The following is an 11,934-nucleotide window of genomic DNA, read 5'->3' on the forward strand; positions in this document are numbered from 1 at the left end:
CCCTCAAGGACCATGGAATAAAGTGTCCCGCGGGCCAGGGCACATAATTAATAAAATAAATCATTAGGGGGCTAAAGAAATGCTTCAAAGGCTAAGTCCACTGGCTACTCTTTCAGAGAACTGAGGTTCAATCCCTAGCAACCAGCTCAAAACTGTCTATAACTCCAGTTCAAGGGTATCCAATGCTTTCTTTTAGCTTCCATGGGCACCAGGCACGCATGTCGTGCACAGACACACAAGTAGGAAAAACATCAGTGGTGGTTTTAATGATGTATACCCCCCCATTGGCTCATATATTTGATTAGTTGATCCCAATTGGTATAACTGTTGGGGAAGGATTTGGAAATGTGGCTTTATTGAAGGAGGTATGTCAGTGGAGATGGACTTGAATGTCTTTAAAAGACCACACCATTCAGTTATATCTCTGTGCCTCGTGGTTCTGTCTCAAGATGAGAATCCAGCTACTTCTCCAGAACCGTGCCTATCTACCTCCTACCATGCTCCCAGCAATTATGGTCATGGACTCAAACCCTCTGAAACTATAAGCACCAAATAAACACTTCCCATGATAAGTTGCCTCAGTCATGGTGTTTTATCACAGCAATAGAAGACTAAGCTAGTACCCTTACACATAAACTAAAATAATCTTTAAAAACAACAACAACCTTATGAACACCAGAAACAGGAAGAAAATGCTAGGAGTAGATGAGCCGGAACAATGGGTGGTTCCAGCAAACACGTTAGACATGGTCTCTTTGCTCTTATGCTCTTCAGTTATAGCTGTAGCATGTTGAAGTGGAGGGGAACTGAAAATAACTGAGTATTTGATGATAGCAGCCTGTTATTTTTGGAACATGGTGATTGAGTTGAACACAATCAAAGTACAGTGGTGACCGATCTCCCTTTCTTCTAGGATGAGCAAACAGATGATTAAACAGTGATGTCAGTCTCCTTGACCACACACAAATGAGCAGCTGTTTAGCTGCTGCCTCTGCTCAACTGATGCTGTGTTTTGATTGTAGTCAGAAGAAGCATTCAAACACAACAGAGTTAGTAAAGTGTTATGGGAGGAAGCTTGCTTGCTTCCACTCAATTTTGCCATTGCATGAATCCAGAGGGTGTGTGTGTGTGTGTGTGTGTGTGTGTGTGTGTGNGNGAGAGAGAGAGAGAGAGAGAGAGAGAATGTATTGTTGGGAGGGTTATAACCAGTTTTAGCTGATGTCTGTGAAGACATTGAATATTTAGAACTGGGCCACTACTGGAAGAAAATTCTATCCAAGAAAATGGCACAATTGTAACAGGAGGAGGAGAAAAAGGAGGAGGAAGTGGAGGGAAAGGAAGAAGAAGAAAAGGAGCAGCAGGAGGAGATGATGATGATGATGATGATGATGATGATGATGATGATGATGACAGATTTTTCATAAGGAAAGCAACAGCTACTCAGCCCTCATGTGGAAAAATGTAAAAGTTCTCTCACAGTACTGCTGTCATGTGTCTAAGAGAGAACAGTTTGGGCAAGACCAGCAGGGCTCCCGTGCAACAGATGGTGTCTCACAATGGTGTCTCGTCTCCAGAATACTGTGTGGTGATGACCTCTCCCTGCTCCCTGTAGATTCAGGCTATTTCTAGCTCCACAGTCAGTGAGTTTCCTGGAGCTACTTACAGGAACATGGGTTCCTTACAGGACCATGCTTAGAGGCAGCTGAATCACCCAGCGGAGGGGATGACTCATGGAAGCTAGAACTCTGGAGATCTGTGGACAACACGGAGTCCTTACTGTTTATACATGCACTGGAAAGCTTGAGGGACTTCCTGAGATTTCTGAGTTGTTCACTATCTGAGATGTAAAGAGCCTCAGTTTAGAACATTTTGAGTCTCAAGGAGCTTCTGTTCCAAGAAAAAAGCTACACAGCATGGTATATACATGTCCTTCTGCTCCATGTCCTTTTCTCTCTGTCTTGGGGATGTAACACAGATTCCAAGTTTGTTCTCACCTCCTCACCTTGTGATGAGGCTTAGAAAGAACTCATAAGAAAGGAGGTAACCCATGTGGGGGTGCAGGCCTGAAAACCCAGCACTCGGGAAGAGAAGGAAAAAAAAATCAGGAGACCAAGGTCATTCCCAGCTGCATATGGAGACTAACCGGGCTGCCGAAGACCATTGTTCAAGAGAAAATGACTAAAGGAAGGGAGTGTTTAGTGAAGACTTTACATCTGTGGTTGACTGCTCAAGGAAGCCCCTTCCCACACATCCCGTATGTGATGATGTAATGTTGCTCCTGTGGGGATGAAGTCTTCCAGAAACGCACGTGACAGTTGGAGGGAGCTGCTCCTAGCTAGGACAACTTAGCAAGATGTGGGGGTGGCGGGGAGAGCTGCAACCCTGCTCCTGTCACCTGGCCCACCATTGCTCATCATGCATTGTATTAGGACAGCCCCTCTCTATCTAACGACACCTGGTGGGTTTGGCTGCTTTTCCTACGAGAGCAGGGACTTTGTCCATCATTACCTGCATACTGTACCTAGACCATTTCCAGAAACCTGAAGGTTCTATCAGCACTGCCTGTATAAAGGCAGGAAGGAAACCTCTAATCCATCCCCATCATCACTATCACCTGTGGTCTAGGCTGGAGAGCTCAGGGAAATGTAGTTTCCATACCTAAAACTTCATCCTGAGCACCCTGCTTTACTTGCAGGCTTCCCTCTGGCAGTACTGTAAACGTTGTAAAATAAGCCCCATAACCAGGATCCATGTAGTCCCAGCACTCAGGAGGCAGAAGCAGGCAGATCTCCATGAGTTCAAGGTCAGCCTGATCTAGACTGGGCTCCAGGACAGCCAAGGATACACAGAGAGAAACCTTGTCTCAGGAAACCAAAACCAACCAACTAACCAACAAACAAACCAACGAACCCCACAGTCTGGCAAGGGGTGGAGGGCTCTTGATCTGCCCCTGCTTAGCCTACTTATCTAGTCTCTCACCTGGCCTCACACTTTTTCTTCCAGATGCTGTGAGCTTCCACACACTCTGCACGCTCCTCCCTCCTTGCTCTGCATGCAAGGTCCTCTCTCACAAACCTTGTTATACGTTGAACACTTACTCGATTCCTATCTCTTCTAACAATTCTTCCTTTTCACTAGTCCCCATCAGATTTAGAAATATGCTGCTCCAGGTCTTCGGACAAAATCAGTGGGGGTGGGGGGAGCTTGAAAAGTTAGATGTGATAAGTCAGGTAGGAAAGCATGGTATGGTAGGTTTAGTCACTAAGGAAAACCCTGGGCAAGCAATCAGAGCGGTCCTGAGGCAGGATGCCTTCTTCTTTGTGATTGACATCTATTTCATACTTACATGGTGGGGGGATATGTTTGCTGCAAAATGCCTTATTTAGTTAACTAAACCCTCACCATACTAGTATGGAGTTGGACTAACGTTCTTCCATGTTGTAGGTAAGGAATGGGTACATTATGGAACCTAAAGTCCATGACCTCTCTTAAGTCCTCCATAAAGAGTGGTGCATTCACAATCTGACTCCTAAACTGAGGCCTTAGCTTGGCTTGTTTGGTGCTGGCAGTTTACTATATAATGGTCTTCAGCCAGAGCGTGGACATGAGACCAACTAGACTGTCAGCAGGCACAAGGAATGGGCTGGGCAACTCTTACCTTTGAGCCCCAAACTCATCAAGCAATATTCTTATCCATTCTGTCTCGCACTCCGCTTCCTCAGAATTCTGGGTAAAGAGATGTAACAGTTCAGATTAGAAAACGCACTCTACTATAAATAAAGCCATTTTCTGATCTGTACACAATCTCTTAGATAGATCAAGTTTGGGATCCAACTAGAAATTTGGTTTGGGGATGTACAAAATTGAGAGACTCACACAACCTTGGGAGCTCCAGTAATGTTTCTTGGGCTCATGTCATTGCCCTTCCCTACCTGATTCCTTAGCACCATTAAATGTTCTGAAGCAGACTCCACTGGACTAGAAAGACTACATCTGAGGCGTGCAGAGCAACTCTACCTCATTCTTACCTCTGTTTGGCCTGCTAGCATTTACCTAGCATGTTCCTACACACACGGAAAATGGAAGGGACAGATTAAATTTCAATCAATCAACTAATCTACTTGTCAAGGCAGATCCATTCTGGAAGCAATACAAAAGTACATTTGCAAGGGCTAGAAAGTTGACTCAGAGGTTAAGAGCACTGATTGTTCTTCCAGAGGACATGAGCTTGATTCCCAGAAACCATATGGCAGCTCACAGCTGTAACTCTAGGCCCAGAGGATCCAACACTCTTTTCTTGTCTCCATGGATACAATGCACATACAATACAAATACATAATACTCAAATACAGACACACATACATACATATATACATACATGAAAACAAAACACTCATACACATAAAATAAAAATAAATAAAAATTGGAAAATATGTCTGCAAACCAACAGATTGGCAACTGCAAATGAATCAAGCAACAAAATTCGTGTGGCTAGATTAGGAAAGTCCATCTCGACTGTGGAGTGTGTTCTTCACTTGATCTTAGCCAAAAGGCCGAGAAGTGATGTGGAGAGTGTTCTTGCTAGGCATGTCTAGAAAGCTCACCACAATAAAAAAGAAAAAAAGGAAAAAAGAAAGCAGACAATGTTTTGTTTCCCTTCCTATCATTTGATGAGTTATGAGAGAGCCTGGAAAACAATGATAACAGTTCTATTTTGTATCACACACACACGCACAAATGTAATCAAAACTCTACGTGTACAGAATTCAAGTCATAAGTGGGACTGATAGCATAATGTAGTCACACTGAACTCCAGCTTGGACAGTCCATGTCTCCTGAGTCATGAGTCCCAGAAGGGCCACGATGATAACTGATTCCAGGAAACAGTGTATCAATCTAGACACCTCACTCTTTTAGAGCTTGCCCAACAATCTCCCTCTTAGCAACTGCCCTTTTGAAATCTAAGAGAACTACTGTCTCCCTATCCTCTGAGGTTGCTTTTCCCAGGGTATCCTGCTCTTTGCCACTCGGTAGCCTCTAAGGGTAGAAAACAAGACAAAATGCTCTCAAGTCTGCACACAAGGGAACCAACCAGGATTTTCCCACATCTAGGAGATGTGTAAGAGCATTGGATGCTCAAGCGTGTAAAAAGCTGGTTATGGCCACATGTGTGACTGCAGTGGGCAGATTGTTGGCTGCCATCCTAGCTCCGGGAACAATGACAGACCTTGTCTCGAGGGAACAAGGAGGAAACTTTGAGACTAGCCTGAGGTATGTAATGAGTTCTAATCCAGCCAGGTATATATGCCAAACCCTATCTGTAGAAAAAAAGAAAAGAAAGAATTAAAGAAGATAACAAAACACATTTTTTTTAAAAAGCTACACAGAGGGAGGAAAGTGGAACGGGGAGGGAGGAATCAAGAAAATAACTAAGATGCTTCTCTCACGTGCTGGAGGATTTGTCAAGTTGGAAGACAGAGTTCATTATGGAAGTCTTCAAACTGGAAAGAAACAAATGAGCAAAAGAAAAGAAGCAGGAGACAGTAAATCACTGAGACTGCTACAGTTTCCACAGTGCCCAGGACAGGTCACGGCTCAGCAGGTAGACATGCTCAACACACAAGCCTGACAAACTGAGGTCAGTCCCCCAGATCCCACATGGTGGAAAGTGAGAATCAACCCCCAAAGTCGTCCTCTGCCTCCGCATATGCACATGGGATTGTACACACATTCACACACACACACACACGCACACACACACACATACACACACACATACACACACGTTGCTTTTAAAAACGGTCAGAAGCACTTTTGAAACGCAGGCAAGATGAATTAAAATGCGAATCATCATATTTGCAACAGTTATCACGCAAAGATGAGACATCATCAAATGGAAGCTTGGCTCTGGAGGAAAAGGATCAATGGATTTTAGAAGAGATTGAAGCTCGAAGGATGCAGAGAAGACAGGCAAGGGAGCTCTCGGGCAGCTGTGACCATCAGGAAGGGATGTCTAGTGACGATGAGCTGTCTCCTGCGGAGATGACTAACTTCCACAAGTGCCAAGGTGACATTTTACAGGATTGTAAGAAAGTTTTTGAAGATGTGCATGGTGATTTTTGTAACGTCCAGAATATTTTATTGAAATTTCAGCAGTGGCGAGAAAAGTTTCCTGATTCCTGCTGCGAAGCCTTCGTTGGTTTCTGCTTACCAAAGCTTTTAAGTCCCCTGATACGAGTTCAGTTGCTTGAATGGAATCCTCTTAAGATGAACTCCATAGGTCTAGACAGGACGCCCTGGTTCACAGCCATCACAGAGTTTATGGAGAGCAGCATGGAAGATGTAGGAAAGGAAGATGGTTCTGATAGGAAAATCTTGTCTGCTGCCATCATCAAAACAGTTGTCCCTCGCCTTACAGATTTTGTAGAGCTCATTTGGGATCCCCTGTCAACCTCACAGACAAGAAGTTTAACAGTGCTGCACTGCAGAGTGGCTTTTGAACAGTTTGTTTCTGAAAAATGAAGTTAGTAAAAACAAACAGGATTTACTTAAATCTATTGTTGCAAGAATGAAGAAGTCAATAGATGATGATGTTTTTATTCCTCTATACCCAAAGAGCTCTGAAAAAGGAAAAAATGTCACCACACTCCAAGTTCCAAGAAAGACAGTTCTGGGGAGCTCTAAAGCTCTTCCGAAATATTCTTCTTTGGAATGGACTTGTCCCAGATAACACCTTGCAAGATCTGGGCCTGGGGAAGCTGCTCGATCGCTACCTTATTATCGCTCTTACTAATGCTGTCCCTGGACCAGATGTTGTTAAAAAGTGCAGCCAGATAGCAGCATGTCTACCAGAAAGATGGTTTGAGAACTCTGCTATGAGGACACCAATTCCCCAGCTAGAAAACTTCATTCAGTTTTTGTTGCAGTCTGCACGGAAATTATCCACAAGTGAGTTCAGGAATGAAGTTAATGAAATAATTCTTATCCTGGTGAAGGTAAAAGCTCTGGATCAAGTCGAATCCCTCACAGAAGAGCTTCACCTGGAGCCCCTCACAGCCCAGAGTACAGGGGTTCGAGCACGCGGTATGGGAGTGCGGAGTCAAGATGAACGTGTGCATCGCCTTCACTTGTGCACTGCTGATGCCACTGTTGCCCTGTGCCCACCTGGGGTGTGTGGAAGGGCCTCCTGGTGCTGTGTGTCTGAGGGAAGTAATGCACAGCAGCAGCGAGACCTCAGTGTGCTGCTCTTACTCTCTCAATCCAGAAGGAAATGAAGGACACACAGAAGCATGCCCGAATCAAAACCATCTTCAGCAAACTCCAACTGTTTGCAAATCAGCTAATGAGGAAGCTCTCTCTCTCTCCATGGTTTCTTTTATCTTATTCTTTGGTGGGGACACAGTCTCATTCTGAAGTGTAAGGAATTACTTATTATTAAATAGCTAACACATTTTTTATATAAACTACCCTTTCAAAACTGAAAAAAAAAACCAAAACACACACACACACACACACACACAGGCACACACACCCCCACAGTAATAATAAACAAAAATTAAAGCATATGATAATTCTAGCTCATCTAATAGGTATTCTTCGATGTTGCTGAACACACAGGAAGACAGGTGAGACATTGTTTTAGGAAATAGACCATCCGAAGCTAAGAATGAGCAGAAAATACAGTCTACAATACTGTCAACCCAGAAGACGGTAACATTCTCCTCAGGGTGCCCCCCTGTGGCTATGCAGAGGGTGTTTTGGTTTTCTTGTCTATTTTTCTAACAGAAAATAATTTTGAGGCTGGGGTGTAGCTAGGTTGGTAGAGAACTTGTCTGGCATACCTGTTCCATCTCCAGCACTTCATAAACTGGGTGGTGGGTACAAGTCTGTAACCCGAGTTCTCCTGGGGTTACATGAGAGTCAGGATTGATCACCTTCCACTACACAGTCAGTTTTAGGTTAGCCTGTGCTACTTGAACCCTTATCTAGACAAGCCAGGGAATGGGGAAGGAATGCCACAAAGATGGAACCGTTTAGTGTGTGACAGTTGTGGTGCAGCATCTCGTGCTGGCTGTTTTGAAATCCTTCCAAATCCTTGCCTCTGCCGTCAGTCTGTTCCTTGTTCCCGTGACCTACCATTTATCCACTAGCCCACTTGAGGACATCTGGGTTGTTTCCAGACTTTGACAATTATGAATAAGAACTTCTATGCATAGTTGAGTCCAGTTTCTTCTCTTTCATGTAGATGAACAGGTCAAGGATTTTTAACTCATGAGAAATTGCCCAAACCATTTTTGACCCCTAACACATAGGCATAACTGATATTCACACACTTGTTGGTTTTGGGTAATAGCTTTGTGTTTTTTTTTAAGATTTATTTTATGTATGTGAGTACACTGTAGCTTGTACATGTTGTGAGCCCTCATGTAGTTGTTGGGAATTGAATTGTAGGCCCTCTGCTCGCTCAGGTAGTCCTCGATCGCTCCGATCAATTCCGCTCGCTCCAGCCCAAAGATTCATTTATTATTATACATAAGTACACTGTAGCTGACTTCAGACACACCAGAAGACGGCCTCAGATCTCATTACAGGTGGTTGTGAGCCACTGTGTGGTTTCTGGGATTTGAACTCAGGACCTTCGGAAGAGCAGTCGGTGCTCTTACTACTGAGCCATCTCACTAGCCCTGTTTTTAACGTCAGCGTTCCCCGTAGGTGTGTTACACAGTCTGTGGTGGTTTGAATTGCCATTGCTGACCACCCGTGAGGCTGAACACCTTCGTATGTACTTACCTCTAGCCTTCCATTCACTTGGATAAATATCCACAGATCAATTTATAAAATATTAAATCATTCCTAAGCCAAATCTTCCAATCCATGGACACAATGTGTCTCTTCAGTTTGTTTTTTTAAGAGTGTATTTTTATACGCCTTTAATTCTTTTTAAATTGTCACAATTCTACTAACAAAATATACAACTCACTATGCAGGCCAGGCTGGCCTCTAACTCACAGAGATTCATCAACCTCTGCCCCTTGAGTACAAGGATTAAGACTAGAGTCCAAAAGTACAGTTTTGGGGAATACTCTATGTGTACTCCGTTGTCATGTGCTTTCTAATTGGCTATTTGGTAGGTACACAATTTAAAATGTTGTGTCTTATTGATAAATTAATATTTTTACGCTTATCTAATGGATAGATTGTGTGCTTTTTTTCAACCTTGGTCATTTTCTTTTTTCTGAGGTCTAAGTTGCCATTAACGTAAACTGATCCAGCTCTTAGTTTTTGCTTGGAATATCTTTTTCCATATTCTAGCTTGAAGCCTATTAATAATGCCATTGTATTTGAAATAACTTTCTTGCAAGTAGAGTATTGCAGTATGATTCATCTATTTTTACAATGTTTGTTAACTAGTGTGTTAAAATGACCTAGTGAAGTTTATCGATACACTTACTTATTCAGAAACCCGTTATTGTTGTCTGTTGGATCTCCCTGATTTGGTTGTTATTGTTGTTGTTTTATCTAGTTCCCCTTTCGTGTCTTCTCAGAAGTGGTTATTTGACCATCTTTTTTTACCCTTCCCTACTTACCATCATCTAGACAGTATCCGTTTGAGTAACTTCTCTAGTGCTCTCCCTAGGAATTTAAAAATACATACTGCCATCGTCACAGTCGATTTCAAATCCAAAACTGTTTGTTCCCACGGCAGATGTGGGAGATGGAGTGCTGTCCATACCAGGGACAGCTCTCAGAGAGTGTGGCACACTTGGGCTCCCTCAACACAAAGGCCATGTCGTGATAAAGCCAGTTAAACTTCTGTTTCCCTGCCACAAAACTGGCTTCTCAGAAATCATGTGGCTGGCGGTCCACTAACCTAGCTGGAAGGCTTGGAAGGCCCCAGCCCCCCACTGCTGCACATCCTCCCTTGTCCTTTTTCCTCTTCCCTGACTCAAGTTTTATAATGTAGACCCTCTATTTCAATAAATGAACTGTCTCCTGGGATGTTTATCCCACCATACTCACCGCGGCAGGAAACCCTCTCCTCCAGTTCTCCACATCCTGAGAATAACCAATGCACAACGGCCCACGGGGGACAAGGGACCTACAAGAAACCCTTTGGTTTGGGGGATTTTCATGGTGGCACTGGCAATTTTGGACCAGGACCAGGAAGCAGCAGAGGTGGCGGGGGTGCGGCAGGGGAAAGGTGATGGATACGGAAGTAGACGTGGATTTGGAGATGGTTCAAGTGAGTATGGAGGAGGACCTGGAGGTGCCAGTTGTGGAGGTAGCCCAGGTTATGGAGGAGGCAGAGGAGGATATGGTGGTGGAGGACCGGGATATGGCAACCAGGGTGGGAGCTATGGAGGTGGTTATGACAGCTATGGAGGAGGAAATTGTGGAAGTGGAAATTACAATATTTTGGAAATTGTAACCAGCAAGCTTCTAAGTATGGTCCGGTGAAGAGTGGAAACTTCGGTGGTATCAAGAACATGGGCAGACCATATGGTGGAGGGAACTATGGTCCTGGAGGAAGTGGAGGAAGTGGGGGGGGGCGCTATGGTGGAAGGAGCCGATATTGAGCTTACTGATATAACTTATTGATGTAAGTAGGCAGTACTTACTGTGGGCTTCACTGTGTAAATAGAAAAAGATGAGAGCCCAGAGGTAACAGAACAGCTTCAGGGTATGGAAATAACAAAGTTAAGGAAACTCTTTACTCAGTCATGCATAAATATACAATGATAGGGCAGAAGACACCAGAGCAGATGCAGAGAGCCATTTTGTGAATGAACTGGATTTTTTTAATAACGCTACCTTACTGTGGAGGTGGAGGAAGGATTATTAAAAAGGTGCCTTTGAGATGGTTTCTTCGCTTTTTAATAGTTGTTTCTTCCTGGTGGTCTTTGTAAGGGTGCGGAAGCATTCCTTTTTTGTTAATGTTAAATTTGTAAGTCTCAGGTGACATGTGAAAGCTTTTTTAAGATTCTTCTCAAAAGTTTTGAAAAGCTATTAGCCAGGATCATGGAATAATAAGGTATAATGTTTTTCCTTTAAAAAAAATTTAAGTGTGTGTGTGTGTAGAGTTAAGAAGTTGTCAAACATTTATGATTTAATAAAATAATTCTAAGGGAAAAAATCCTAAAGCTCTAAAGCTCCAAAGCTCCATTTCTTCTCCCCTATTTCTGTCAAAGTTATGCTAAATAGTGCATCTATATATTCCTAGAACTGCATCAACATCATACACTTAAAAATACCAATATTATAGCAGGCTCTTTTGTTAGCCTAAATGGGTACCAGTTCCGCAGCCTTCTTCCATCCATGAAGCCCTGCGTTTCTCTCTGGTGTTCTCTTCTGTCTGAGAATCCCCTGTAGACATTCTGTTCATGTAAGTAGAGGGGGTAAACTGAGGATCTCACTGTTTTATTGTCAATTCTGAAAGCTATCTGAGATATAGAATTGACAGCCTTGTGGGTGTGAACGAGTGTGTGTATGTTCAAGTGTGTGCAGTGCATGTGGTTGTGTGTGCATGCAAAGACCAGAGGTCAACCTTGAATGTTGGTCCCCAGAAGGAAACCATCTTTCTTGAGACAGAGTCTCATTGGTGCCTGGACTTTGCCAATTAGGCTAGACTAGGCAAAGATAGCTCTGGGGATCCTCCTGGGCTTGCTTCTCCATTGCTAGGTTTATATATACACTCCACCCCAGCTGGATTTTACAGGTATTCTGGGGGATCAAACTCAGGTCTGCATATTTGTGTGACAAGAACTTTCTCAATCCCAACAACTCTTTTCTTGTTTGAATTAGCAAAAGTGGCACTTTTCTTGTTTACGTGTATGGTGCTGTACTGGATAGCTTTGTGTCAACTTGACACAGCTGGAGTTATCACAGAGAAAGGAGCTTCAGTTGGGGAAATGCCTCCATGAGATCCAGCTGTAA

General features: G+C 43.5%; 1 pseudogene; it reads left to right on the plus strand.

The window, feature by feature from the left end:
• Positions 1–5,796: 5,796 nt before the first annotated feature.
• On the plus strand, positions 5,797–7,274 carry LOC110328407 (annotated as a pseudogene).
• Positions 7,275–11,934: the final 4,660 nt, after the last annotated feature.

The sequence above is a fragment of the Mus pahari genome, chromosome 10 (genome assembly GCF_900095145.1).
Source record: "Mus pahari chromosome 10, PAHARI_EIJ_v1.1, whole genome shotgun sequence".
Taxonomy (NCBI): domain Eukaryota; kingdom Metazoa; phylum Chordata; class Mammalia; order Rodentia; family Muridae; genus Mus; species Mus pahari.